General features: G+C 35.3%; 1 protein-coding gene across 4 annotated transcripts in view; it reads left to right on the top strand.

Annotated features, from left to right (window-relative positions):
- KCNH7 (potassium voltage-gated channel subfamily H member 7) overlaps window positions 1-12,873 on the top strand; it is a 486,469-nt gene that overhangs the window by 437,352 nt on the left and 36,244 nt on the right. The window lies entirely within an intron of this gene.

Genomic DNA, 12,873 nt, shown 5'->3' with positions numbered 1-12,873 from the left:
ACAATTTTTACATGGGTGAGCCTGTATATTTGCATTGATTATTTTTAGTTTGACCAATAATATTTTAACAAAAAAAGCATAGGTTCAAAATCAGGAATCAATGTTCAAAAAGCACTGAAAATATTACTGAACTTGAAAGACATGCTGCTTCTCCTAGCAAATAAATTCACACATTTAAAAATAGGTCATGGAGACTGTCAAAAACCTGCATTTAAATGATAATGATCCTTAGGACTGGTGACATCTTTTATTTATTTATTTATTTATTTATTTATTTTTAAAGATTTTATTTATTTGACACAGAGAGAGAAGTCACAAGTAGGCAGAGAGGCAGGCAGAGAGAGAGAGAGGGGAGGAAGAAGGCTCCCTGCGGAGCAGAGAGCCCGACGCAGGGCTTGATCCCAGGACCCTAGGATCCTGACCTGAGCCAAAGGCAGAGGCTTTAACCCACTGAGCCACCCAGGCGCCCCTGGTGACATCTTTTAGTTTTCTGTAAAGAAATACCCACTTACCTTTAGAACTGGAATTAAAAGAGTTGTCTACAATGTACTTTAAAAGATGTTTTTATAGATATGTTGATTCGTTAACAGAAACTGCCTGGCTCTACAGAAATTATGTAGGTAGTAAAATTTTGCCGAGCAAGAAATCTCCTACTAGCACACATACTTGCCTACTAAAGCCAGAACCTGAACAACAGGTGCTTAAGAAAGGACAAGGCACATGTCCTTCCTATTTTTCTCCAAGCTATTCATTCTGAAGTCTCACAAATACCCAGAGAACAATAAATACCAATTGGAGCCCCTAGACATGAATATCAAGCTTAAAACAGGCGTCTGGTATTTTCGGGTCATAAATGGTATGCCCTAAATCACGTTTCACAAATGATTCTGGTCACTTCATCCTGGTCTCCAACCATTATCAAGAAGGACTTATTTATACCTGGCACCATGCCAGTTCTGTGCAAAGGGAGTTCTTAACTGTAGGATCTTATCTCTAGTGGTTCCAGAGCCTAGAGAAATGACAGCATGGCCTCGGGCCTTACACATGAAAACCATCATTGCAGAAACACCACACTAGGCAATGAACATACTCCAGTTTCTCCATTCATTAATGATGTTCCTCTTCCAGTAGAAGGTTAGTGGAAATGAGGTCTCAAATACTTTTCAACTCTTTAAAATAATAGTACCATCCAAACAGGATCCTGGAGAGCAATTCCTGAGGCTAGAGGATGTGACATGTTTTCAAATACTTTCTTTGGGGTTGTAGAAACAGAGAAGCAATCTAAACTCAATCAATGTTAAGATTGATTAATATTCCACACAGGCTTAACCAATAATAAAAATACAGAGAGTCCTCAAATCTCAGTTTTAAAATACTCTTTGTAAATATGACTTTAAGTCCCTTTTAATTCAGATATCCGAGTAACTCAGCATTTACCTAACCTAATGAAATCAAGTCATTCACAATTTCTCCCAAAATAAAAATCCAGTGTTTTCTTTAATGCAAGAATTACCTGTGAGGGGCGCCTGGGTAGCTCAGTGGGTTGAAGCCTCTGCTTTCGGCTCAGGTCATGATCCCAAGGTCCTGGGATCGAGCCCCACATCGGGCTCTCTGCTCAGCGGGGAGCCTGCTTCCTCCTCTCTGCCTGCCTCTCTGCCTACTTGTGATCTCTGTCTGTCAAATAAATAAATAAAATCTTAAAAAAAAAAAAAGAATTACCTGTGATATTACAGGGGCCTAGATATTTATATTAAAATAGATATGTCAGTATTCCACCCAATATGTCAGAGTTTTTTAAATCTTTTTTTAAAGGTTGAAAATAAGCAAAAGGAAGTTCATCCATGCCAATTGCTCTTACAGCCATAGGGCCACATTATTTAGGGAATTTACATATATTTTCATTGTTTTTCTTGGTTTAGATATATTGCTATCCGTAGGGATGAGTGTGAATAGAAAAAAAATAATAATCATTGCCTCTTCCATAGCAGATAGTCTTTAAAAACAACAACAACAACAACAACACCCTCTTTTTTGTTTGCATCTTGGGCTCCTGTTGGTCAGGTGGGTCACCCCCAGTAGAAATCTACACTCAGCTTAGGAATGATAAGAATCTTTCTTATTCAGGGTCCAGTACCCATGCTCTAGAGCTATGTTAGTTTATTTTTTCCCACTTTAGTGATAATCTTCTCAGATCAGAATGCTCTATAACACACATAGAACTGAAAGTTACCAGTAGCTAGAAACACCTACTAGAGTGGGAAGATAAACCAAAGTTTCACTCCACATAGGTATAATTGTTGTATTTGAATCATGGAGTTCCATTTCTAGCCTTCACTTGTTCTAACTATGAATCACTATGTGTGGATGCCCGGAAACTGGGGCATTAGTCGTGTTTTCTAAGATGGGTGATTTGGCCCAGAATCTAACTCTAATTTTGTCTGCTTTATCTATAACCAGTGCTTAATATTGAATAGCAGACACCAAGCAGTGAGGTCAAAGCATTATAAGAAAGCAGGTATGGTTAATCAGGATGTTTCCTCTATAAATTACCTATATATAGTAGCATTTTGCATAGTTCTTGTTACCTTTTTTTTTATCATTTTATAAGAAATCTTTATGAATTATAGATACTAATGCTTTATTTGACATCTATATTGTAACTTGTTTCCAATCTCTTCTCAATGTGTAGGTTTTGTTAAAAATATCTTTTGGATTTAAAAGGGTTTTTTTGTTTTGTTTTGTTTTGTTTGTTTGTTTTTTTAAAGATTTTATTTACTTGACAGACAGGGATCACAAGTAGGCAGAGAGGCAGGCAGAGAGAGGAGAAAGCAGGCACCCCGCAGAGCAGAGAGCCCGATGCGGGGCTCTATCCCAGGATGCCGGGATCATGACCTGAGCTGAAGGCAGAGGCTTTAACCCACTGAGCTACCCAGGCGCCCCTGTTTTGTTTTTTTTAATATATGGTCCAATTAGTCAACTTTTCTTTACATAGTTCAGAGATCTTGTCCTGATTCTCAAAGCCAGGATTGAGAACCACTGGTATAGATCTTTAAAAGTAAAATCTCCTTCAATAAAATGTTATAATTTTTTTCTTAGAAATTCTTATATTTGTTGTTAAATTCATTTTTTAAGTTTTATACAGCATAATCAATTGAGAAAATGAAATACATTACACATTTCTATCTTTACTGGCTTTATAAATAATGAAGAGTGAAACTATCTTCCTTATAGCCACCTTAATAAATTCCCTGTCGTGTTTTAATAGAACTCTTTCTTAGTCTAATATAATTTGGTTTAGTTTGGGGGGATTTCTTTGAGTATTTACTCTTAGATGGTCTAGATATGCAGTCAAGTCAGTGTCAAAAAGAAATAGTTTCATTCTCTCTTTTCAATACTATGTATCGTGATTTTTAGTTCACTAGATTCTACAAAACAATTTTGGGTAGTAATAGCTGGGTTCAATAAAAATAACTCCACCATTAAGACTAATACTTTTAAAATATCTTTGCATTTCTGAAATCAATCCTACTTGGTTATAGAGTTTTTGATTCTTTGTTGATTTTGTTGGTTAGTAAAGTTTTTAGAATTTTGCATCTATTTTATAATGATACTAGTATACACTTATATGCTCTTTAACTGTTAGGAAGAAATCATCTGTAAAACCATGTGGTCCTGGAGGTTTTCATAGCAGGTCTTTAATCACCATTCTAACTCTATTGTGGTAATTATGTATTCTATTTCTTCCTTGGTCAATATTAGTATGTCTGCTTTGTGAAGAATTCATCCATTTCATCTAGGCTTTCAAAGTTGTAAAATTGAATGTAGGATTCTCTTCTAATTCACTTAGTATTTTCTGTATCAACAGGTATATCTGCTTTCTCATTCCTAAACTGGTATATTTTTGTTCTTTGTTCTTTCTTGTAGCAGGCTTTTGAAAGATTTATAAATTCCATTGGATTTTGTTTAAGGAACTAGCCTTTGCATGAATTTATACTTGCTGCTATTCTTTTTATTTCCAGAGTTTGCCTTCATTAATTCCCCCCTTTTTTTTATTTCTATGGATTGTCTCATTATTTTTTTTTTGCCTTATTATTTTTAACATTGTATTAGGGTCTTTTTTTTTTTAAGATTTTATTTATTTATTTGTCAGAGAGAGAGAGAACAAGCAGGGGGAGTGGCAGGCAGAGGGAGAAGCAGGCTCCCTGCTGAGCAGGGATTCCCAAAGTGAGACTTGATCCCAGAAACCTGGGATCATGACCTGAACTGAAGGCAGATGCTTAACCGATTGAGTCACCCAGGTATCTCTGTATTAAGGTCTTTTTTTGTTTGAGTCTTTCTTCTTAAAAATGAAGGTGTTAAAACTATACATTCTGCTTTCAATACAAGCTTTTCTGTGGTAACATGGGTTTTGATATGACATGTTCTCCTTTTATTGCTTACTACATTATTTCTTCTTTGATCTGAAGGTTATCATAGAGTGTTATTCTTAATTTCCATGTATTTGTGACTTTCTCATCACTTTTTAATATTTTTCTAATTTTTTGGATTATAGTCAGAGTTAATGAACTACATAACATTTCTACTTTTATAAATGTTTAAGCACCTACACTTAATGTAGAAGAAATCTGTATTTGTAGCATTTAAAATGACTCATCTTTTATTCAAATTTTCCAAAACATTTAGCTTTATTGGGAAGGAGGGAAACTAGTTTTCTTTTCTTTACACATAGTTTACCCTCTTATGTAAAATATGATTAAATTATATAATTCCACCAACAAGTACGGCCAGCATAAATAAGTTTCAGAACGTACACAGCTGGTTTGAAATTCAGTTGGTGGAATAGAAATGTGTAGGGACAATATCTGGAATATTCAGAGTGCTGTGGCAGCAAGAATCAATTTGTTTTACGGAAGAGGAATCTGTTAGTAAAAGAACGTCAACTATTTTGGGAGCTTCTCCTATTTTGTAAAAAATTATACAATTGTTGATACAGTCATCACCTTCTCTAGAATTGGAATTGGGATCTGGCCCTAACCTTTCTGAGGAACAAACACCCTAACTGGTACAAAGTGAAAAGGACACTTATGCTACATTTCTATTCTTTGTTAGTTATTGATAAAAACCAATAAATCAAAGGAATAGGGAACATATTGGGAACTAGTTTAGAAATCCAAACTAATGGGCAGCTATGGCAAGTCACAATAGTTGATAGAATCCTAGACTCAATTTGAAATCTTAAGGGTGCTTTTGTGGCTCAGTGGGTTAAGCCTCTGCCTTTGGCTCAGGTCGTGATCTCAGGGTCTTGGGATTGAACCCTACATTGGGCTTTCTGCTCAGGGGGGAGCCTGCTTCCCCCCTCTCTCTCTGCCTGCCTCTTTGCCTACTTGTGATCTCTCTCTATCAAATAAATAAATAAAATCTTTTTAAAAAATAAATAAATAAATTTGAAGTCTTAGTTCTTCTACAGATAAATTCCCTACTGCCTTTATGAGTCACCTTTCACATATAAAAATGGGATTATCACCACTCTCTATTCCTTATATAAAGTTGACAAGTCAATCAAAATATTTGATTCTAAAATGTGATCATATGAGAGATGTTTCTGAAACATAAAAGTAAATTTAAATTCAAGACGGCATATCAAGTACAAAGTGGTACTTAAATCATTCTCTTCATTACCTGGAAGATTGTACCCCCTTTTCCTTTCTTTGTGAGCAAGCTCATGTCATTTACAATCAATTCATTTGGATAGAGGTATTTGCAAAGCATCCAACAGATCCCACTATAGTTATATTCTGTTAATGCCTTCCCTCACTCCCTCTTTCAAGGAGTTGGGTTGAGGGGAAGGTCCTGAAATTGTTTCTCAGTTACCAGATTCCTCCTATTACCTTTAGAAACCCTGGTGGGTTCCATGGCTTCGTCTTGGGACCTTATATTATAAATCCTTTTTAAGTCAGGCTGTTGCTGAATTAGCAGAATTCCAGAGTCTGGGTAACAAGGACATGTATGTAAAAGCAATAAATCCTCTCTGCCTACTCATCATTACCCACACTCCAACTCATCCTTGGCCCTGACTTAATTGGGGTCACTTTAAAGTTTGAGTGTCCTTCTGAAAGCAGAGAAACATCTCACATATCATGCTGTGAACCAGTCATAAGAGCTGCCAGAGAGACAAGAAAAAGCAAGAGGAAGGACTGTTTCATTTTTTAGGGAATCTTTACTTACACCAAAATCAGTTCAGGATTTACTATGTTGTTTTCCATGTCTGTGTGTGGCAAGTTTTTATTCTGTTCATGATTTGCTTCTAAATGATGTAACCATGTGATAAATGTTCAAAAGTTACACATAGAAAATTAGTTAATTTTCTCAAGGCTTATAAAGGCCTCATGAGGGATTGCATAATATTTCACTCTGGCCAGATACAATACCCTTCCTATACAATAAAATAATTCCTCATTCTCATTAGCCATGTGAAGGTAAAATAAGAAAGCAGATAGCAAAGCAGTTTGAGCTTCAGACTAGGGCTATGTATACTTAAATGCTTAAAACTGCTAAAAGAACCCACCTATCATGACCACTGATTGAACATGATGTAGATGTATTAAACATGTAATCCCCAAGGACACATGAAAAACATAAAAAACATGGAAAATCCCCAAGGAAACATGAAAAACATTCCTTAACAATGAATCATAACCGTAGCAATAATATGATTTGGGATGACCTCAAAATTAGGGAATACCTTAGCTCTTAAAAACAACAAAGAGCAAGATTTGGTATCTTGTAAGTGGTAAAGATTTACCAAATGCTGAATGCCCACATGGCAAACAATGATTGTCTCAGAATCAGAAAATGCTATAAAATATTAAGTTTGTGCTCTAGGGCAGAGACTGAAGATTTAATATATTACTTGCATCATCTATTTGATAATCACACTTGAGGTTTAGTGTTTCATAGGGAGTATTAATTTGTGTTTTGATTAATCCTAATTTGTCAAGATCTAAGTGTATTTAATGAGCCAGAGAATTTTCTTGGAAAATTTCCTAATGTCAGTTATCATAGTTACCAAACTTGTTCATATGATTAATTTGCTGTTTAGGGGAATCATTTAACACACTCAGACTGCCTTCCTCATGGTGCCCTTCTCAGCCTGCCTTTAGAAATATCTCCCTCTACAGCTACACTAAGTGAAACAAATCAGAAACCACTCATTACAACATAAATCAACTTTCAATATTACCTGGATGGGGGTGTCCATAAGAAAATATATTTTGATGCTTTCTAAAGTAAATAGAGTGTTTCAAAAAACATGGATGGTCTCTGGAGAGAGTTGTGGTGAAAAACTCCATTGTTGATGCTCTTCTAACGGAAGCTAGAAAGTGTACCCACCATAAAAGAGCATTTTGCAACCCAAGCTAAGAGACAGCAAACATTGAAGGTGTGTGTCTTAAATGTGAGGAAAGAATAATGGAGTTTATTGTCAGTATATTGTGAATATTTAACTTTATTTGAAAATCCTTATCTATCAGCATACAGGTAAAAGTTGAATGAGGAAACAAATTTCTCTGTTGCAACTTTTGCCTTTCTTTAATCACATCAGGTGGAGCCAGGAGCATGAAGGCTCATAGAATAAAAGAAAATCTTAAACTGCTGGGCACGGAAGAAATTCATGATTTTAAGGCTATAAATCACCTGCCCTACCCACAGGATATATAGTTACTGTTGAAAGATAAAGTTGTATTGTAATTTAATTATAAAAGAACTATTTCCAGGGCAATCTCCAAAAGAAAGTAGGCCCCTACCTTGAAGGATGATATAGTAGTTTCATATAAAAAACAATAATAATAATCTTAATTAATATTTATTAATATTCTTCTCAGACTTCACTGACTGAATCTCAGGACACATTTCTCTAATTGTCTAATTTGACCTGGGCCAAATTTATTTTTTTCATTGAAACCCTAATACATAAAATAGGTACCATGATTGTTCTATTGGCATAAGTATATATGTTTATTTTAAGGATCTACTTATTAAAAAGTAAATGAGACAAATACCATTTTGATGAGCACACTCATATCAAATCAGAAATTGCAGGCATTAACCTCAGCCTCCATTCTTTTCTAAATTTTGTGTTCATTGCTCAGTATGGAGAAAATTTGAATTCACACACTGCAAAATTGCAAATATTAACGATATTGTACTATTTATTCCACTATGTGTGTGCCAGCAGATACACATTTGAGGGAAGTTTAGTATAAAATTAAGTACTTCTGAATTAATATCTGATCATGTTTGATAGGTGCTTGCTATGGGATAGTTAATTATTTCAATTTTTCTCTCTCTTTGTATAACTTCTTCAGGGAGTTTTATTTAGTTTGATTTAATAATGCTATCTTGTGTAGTTGTTAAGTTATTTTTGTTTGAATGTCCTTAAATTTCGGGTCCTTTGGTACTAAGCTATAGGGCTGATTGCTTTTAGCAATCACAGAAAGCATTTCAAACTCACTTAAAAGACTGTCTCATTTGTCTTATAAAGTTGAGCCTCCCGAAGAGTTTTATTCAGGTAAAGTCAAGGGAAGGAAAGTTAGCTTTATATTTATAAAATAGTCACATGACCTTATATCATATTAAAGACATGGGATTTTTATCAGCCTTGAAAAATTTTTCTGGAATGTCAGGAAGTTTTAAAAATCCACCATAACTGCAAATATTAGAAAAGTTAAATTGAGCTTCTCATTCACCTTTAATTAACTGTATATTGAGGATTCATTTGAACAACAATTAGGACTATAAGTGTCCAAATGTGTACTATAAATGTCCATGCAAAGCAAACTGTGGAAAATTCTGATTAAATATATATTTTTATATTTATTATACCCAATTAAATATATATATGATTAAACATGCATACATACATATTTTTAATCTGGGCATTTAGAGAAAGGCTTAAGGATCAGGTATATGGTCAGAACACATTTTTTTCATTGTTATGCTTCCATGCCTGGTATAGTACTTGGTATAAGGTAGATACTTATTACATATTTGGTAAAAGAATGAAAGCTACTTTTCCAAGCTGCAGGCTATGACCCTGATTCTGGGTGATGCTCCTGGGTCTTTGAAATCAAATCAACCCAATAAATTATGGCTCCAGACATGATGAAAGGTACTGTGTACCCTCAGAGCTTTAGAACTTGACAGACAAAAGGGTTGTATAGAGTGTAGTGGAAATATAAATTATAACAATCACTAAACCAGCTGTGTCTTCATTTGTACCTGTGTACTTGACATTCCTACTCTTTACAACCAGATCTGGTAGTCCTGGTGGAATGCTAATATTTGACTGTTGAATGAGAAGTTCCACATCAGGTAGTTGAGCAGAGGAACAAAACCTGATGAAAAAAAAGTATAATGAGTAGGAAGGAAAGAAGACAACACAGCTGAGACTAACAGAAATGGGTGTTTTGGATGAATACTACTTAAACCTATCCCATTCTCCTCACCCTTTCCAATGTTTTTCTGTTCTAATTCTCTATAATCCCTCTCTTTTAACTCTGCTTTTAAAATCCCTTTACTTAGTGATACCCCAAATTCCAAAGCTAACTTAAGTAGGACATTTAATCTTCTGGGCTAATAAGAGATTCACTTACTATATATTAACTTCTATTGACTTTTACTTGAGTGATCTATGTAACTAACTTAAGAAAATTAAGTTAGTGAAGGGCTAACACCACAGGAGAATTCTTTAATCCAGATAAGTCCTTCATGCCATTGTGTGTGTATCTTCTCTCTGGGTCAGCAAAGACTTCTCCATGAAACTCTGTGATATTTCCAAGTTGAGGCCATTCCTTCCAATGGGTATTATATCTGGTAGGAAAAATACTAGGAGATGACACTTAAGAACATTTGAGGAAAGAATACTGTTGAAAAACTTTCCCAAGTACCCTTTACGGTTTGGTGAGTTATTCTAAGAATAACTTGGAATTGGCATTCCAAGAACATGTTTATATTGATTTCATAGCTGCCTACTTTCAAAAAGAATTTAAGACAACTCACAGTGAAAACCTAAGTGCAAGTAAACCAAAACATTTAACACAAAGAACAGGAAACAAAAGTTACCTTAAACTCTGTTGAGGCAATGGAACAAAAAACTTAGTGGTGAATTTTCTATTCACCAAAGAGATCAAGGAGAATCTAATGGGTGTTGTGTCTCTCAATTTCTAGCTAAAGAGAACTTATTAGTTCTTCAAGAACTATAAATATGTATGACAAGAAGAAGAAAAGAAAAAGTCAGAAGTAAGCTAGGGACAGCTACATTGTATGGGATAATTTACATACATTATCACATTTAATTATGGTGCAACCCTGTGAAGTAGATATTATTAAATTATTTTTATAATTGAAGAAACTGAATCTCAAGAAAATTTAAATTAACCAAAGTCACAACTAGTAAGTGTCAGAACTGGAACTTCAGCCATGCCTATCTAATTCCATAGGCCATCTTAACAGGGAAATGAGTAACCCCTACCTCTGTCTCATCTTACCTTCTAATTCAAAGCATGCATACACACTGTTGTGCACATGTGTCCACACACATACATAATTTTTCCTTTTATAAGCAGGCTATACTCAGAAAGTATAACAGAGGAACTTCAGGAAAATGCTAGAAATAGCAGCTACAAGCTCACTAATCTCATTCCAACTACTATAAAGAAAGTGTCATTTCCCCATTTATGTGAAATATAAAATGCATTTTGTACATTTTTATAGCCAAATCTTAAGGAAAAAATAGATATATCTAACTTGTTACTTGGTGTGATGCTCCTTACATTTTTATCTGTATGGGGACATCTCAGAATTATGCTGAGACTACAACAGTGGGCTTCAAGGAGGGAAAGTAGATCATATGCAGGAAGACCAGTAAACTGGGGGTTTTCCTACTATAGCACCCCCAGACAAAGAGGCCCCATTTCAGAAAAAAAGTGTGCAAACCTTGCTTAATTCCAGTGTAGCATCACTTGTAAAAGAATCCCACGTTGATGGTCTAAACCAGTAGAAGGGGTCAGAGACCTACCAGAGGGTCAGCTCTGTGAGAGGATCTGAGTTGTTTAGGATCTGACAGAGTGGGAAAAGAACCCCCCAGCTCTCAAACACAGAAAAGGGTGAAGACTAGGCAGTTTATCCTTTTGGAGAGGTCTTTAGTCCAAGCAGGAAATCTGGTAGGAGTCCAGTCTCATAGAAAAAGTCTGAAAGATAGAGTTAAGGACAGAAGTCTCAGAAGAGTGCCGGGAATTCAGAGAAGAGGACAGCTCATTTATTTTGGGTCTGAGCCAGGTACTATAGACACTTCAGGATAGATGTCTGAGTTCCTGCAGCTGTGTGGGCTGGGCATACAGTGTCTAGAAATTGGCACGCTATTTACTGGTAACTTACAACAAATTTCAAAATTGAAAAAGCGCTTATTCTCTGGCAAAGAAACACAGATAGATGAAGTGACTTGCACAAGTGTCAGCCTGTGGCAAATTCACCACCAGAACCCACATTCTGTGGGTTTTCCTCTAAAACACCTTTGACCCATCTCTGTGGGTGACTCCACAATGAAGGAAACAAGATTGGAGGTAGTAGCTATCATGTTTCGGTCGCTCCTTGATCCGTTTGTATGATACCTTGCCTGTCTGACTGATTGTCTCACACAGGGGTCCTACAGAAGCAGTGTACCAGTAGGCTGCTTTAACATTTCCAATAGACATAAGTGTAAGTTAATGCAAATATGGGCTCATTTGAAGTTCCTCTATGGACCATATGCATTCCAATTATCTGGACAACTAATTCATGATGACTTTTAGCTATATTGAATAGCAATAACAAGGTTGAACCAAAATTAAGGAAATCCTGGAATTACATTATTAAGCACTATGTAATGCCTCTCCCTTCTACTCCAAAGCACATTTAAATGGATTTATTTTTACTGACAGAGGAAAGTCAACCTGAGAATTAAAATCTAGATATGACACCCAAAATAGCTAAGACACACACAGAGATGCAAGAGTTGAGTGTCTTTGGCCCATTGTATACTAGGAATTTTATAAAATAATGCAGAATTTTATTCAGTTTAAATTGAGTGACACTTGTCACGAACTTTATTTAATCTTTTCTGTAAGGTTTAAATTAGTCACTGAATAAGTTGTCAAAACAGTAGTGTTATTAGAAGCTTTAAGTTTGTATTGTAAACTCTTGGCACAATTTACATTTCTGAAAACATACCTATACTTTTAATATATTATTAAATTAGGTATTATTAAATATCTATTTAATATTAAGTAATATTAAATATTGCTATTCTCCTTCACTTTCTCTATTTTCAGTGCTTATCAAAATATTTAGTATTAATAGTGTGCATAGGAAACATAAATATTCCAAGTCCTGTTAGCTAAGAGGACTCTCTGGTCTATGACACTTACAAATACCATAGCTATTTCAGGATCACTATTTTTACTATTTCTAATTAAGAAGTATACGAGAGACAGCGATCCAAATTGACTTGAGATTCCTTCAAAAGGTTGTCTTTCTAGCTGTACCACCTTTCATTAGTTACGTCTTACTAATTGTCACATTTGCATTCCATATGTGCACAGTATGGTGCTACCTCACGAAAGGCAGGGAATAAGCAGCAGTGTGAAACATAGGCATTACATTGTAAGGAGACAGCATTTGTGTTGAGTCTGAATGCCTGCAGTTAATTCAGAGAACAAGTCTTTGAGTTAAAATTCTGACATGTTTAGCAAACCAACTATTCACTGAGGTAGGCGAGGTAGAAGCATTGTAAGAACTCGTGTGACAATGACTACACCCACAGTTCTGTGAGCAAGAAAT

The sequence above is a fragment of the Neovison vison genome, chromosome 3 (genome assembly GCF_020171115.1).
Source record: "Neovison vison isolate M4711 chromosome 3, ASM_NN_V1, whole genome shotgun sequence".
Taxonomy (NCBI): Eukaryota; Metazoa; Chordata; class Mammalia; order Carnivora; family Mustelidae; genus Neogale; species Neogale vison.
Note: the sequence above shows the minus strand (reverse complement) of the source record. Positions and strands in the feature narration are given on the sequence as shown.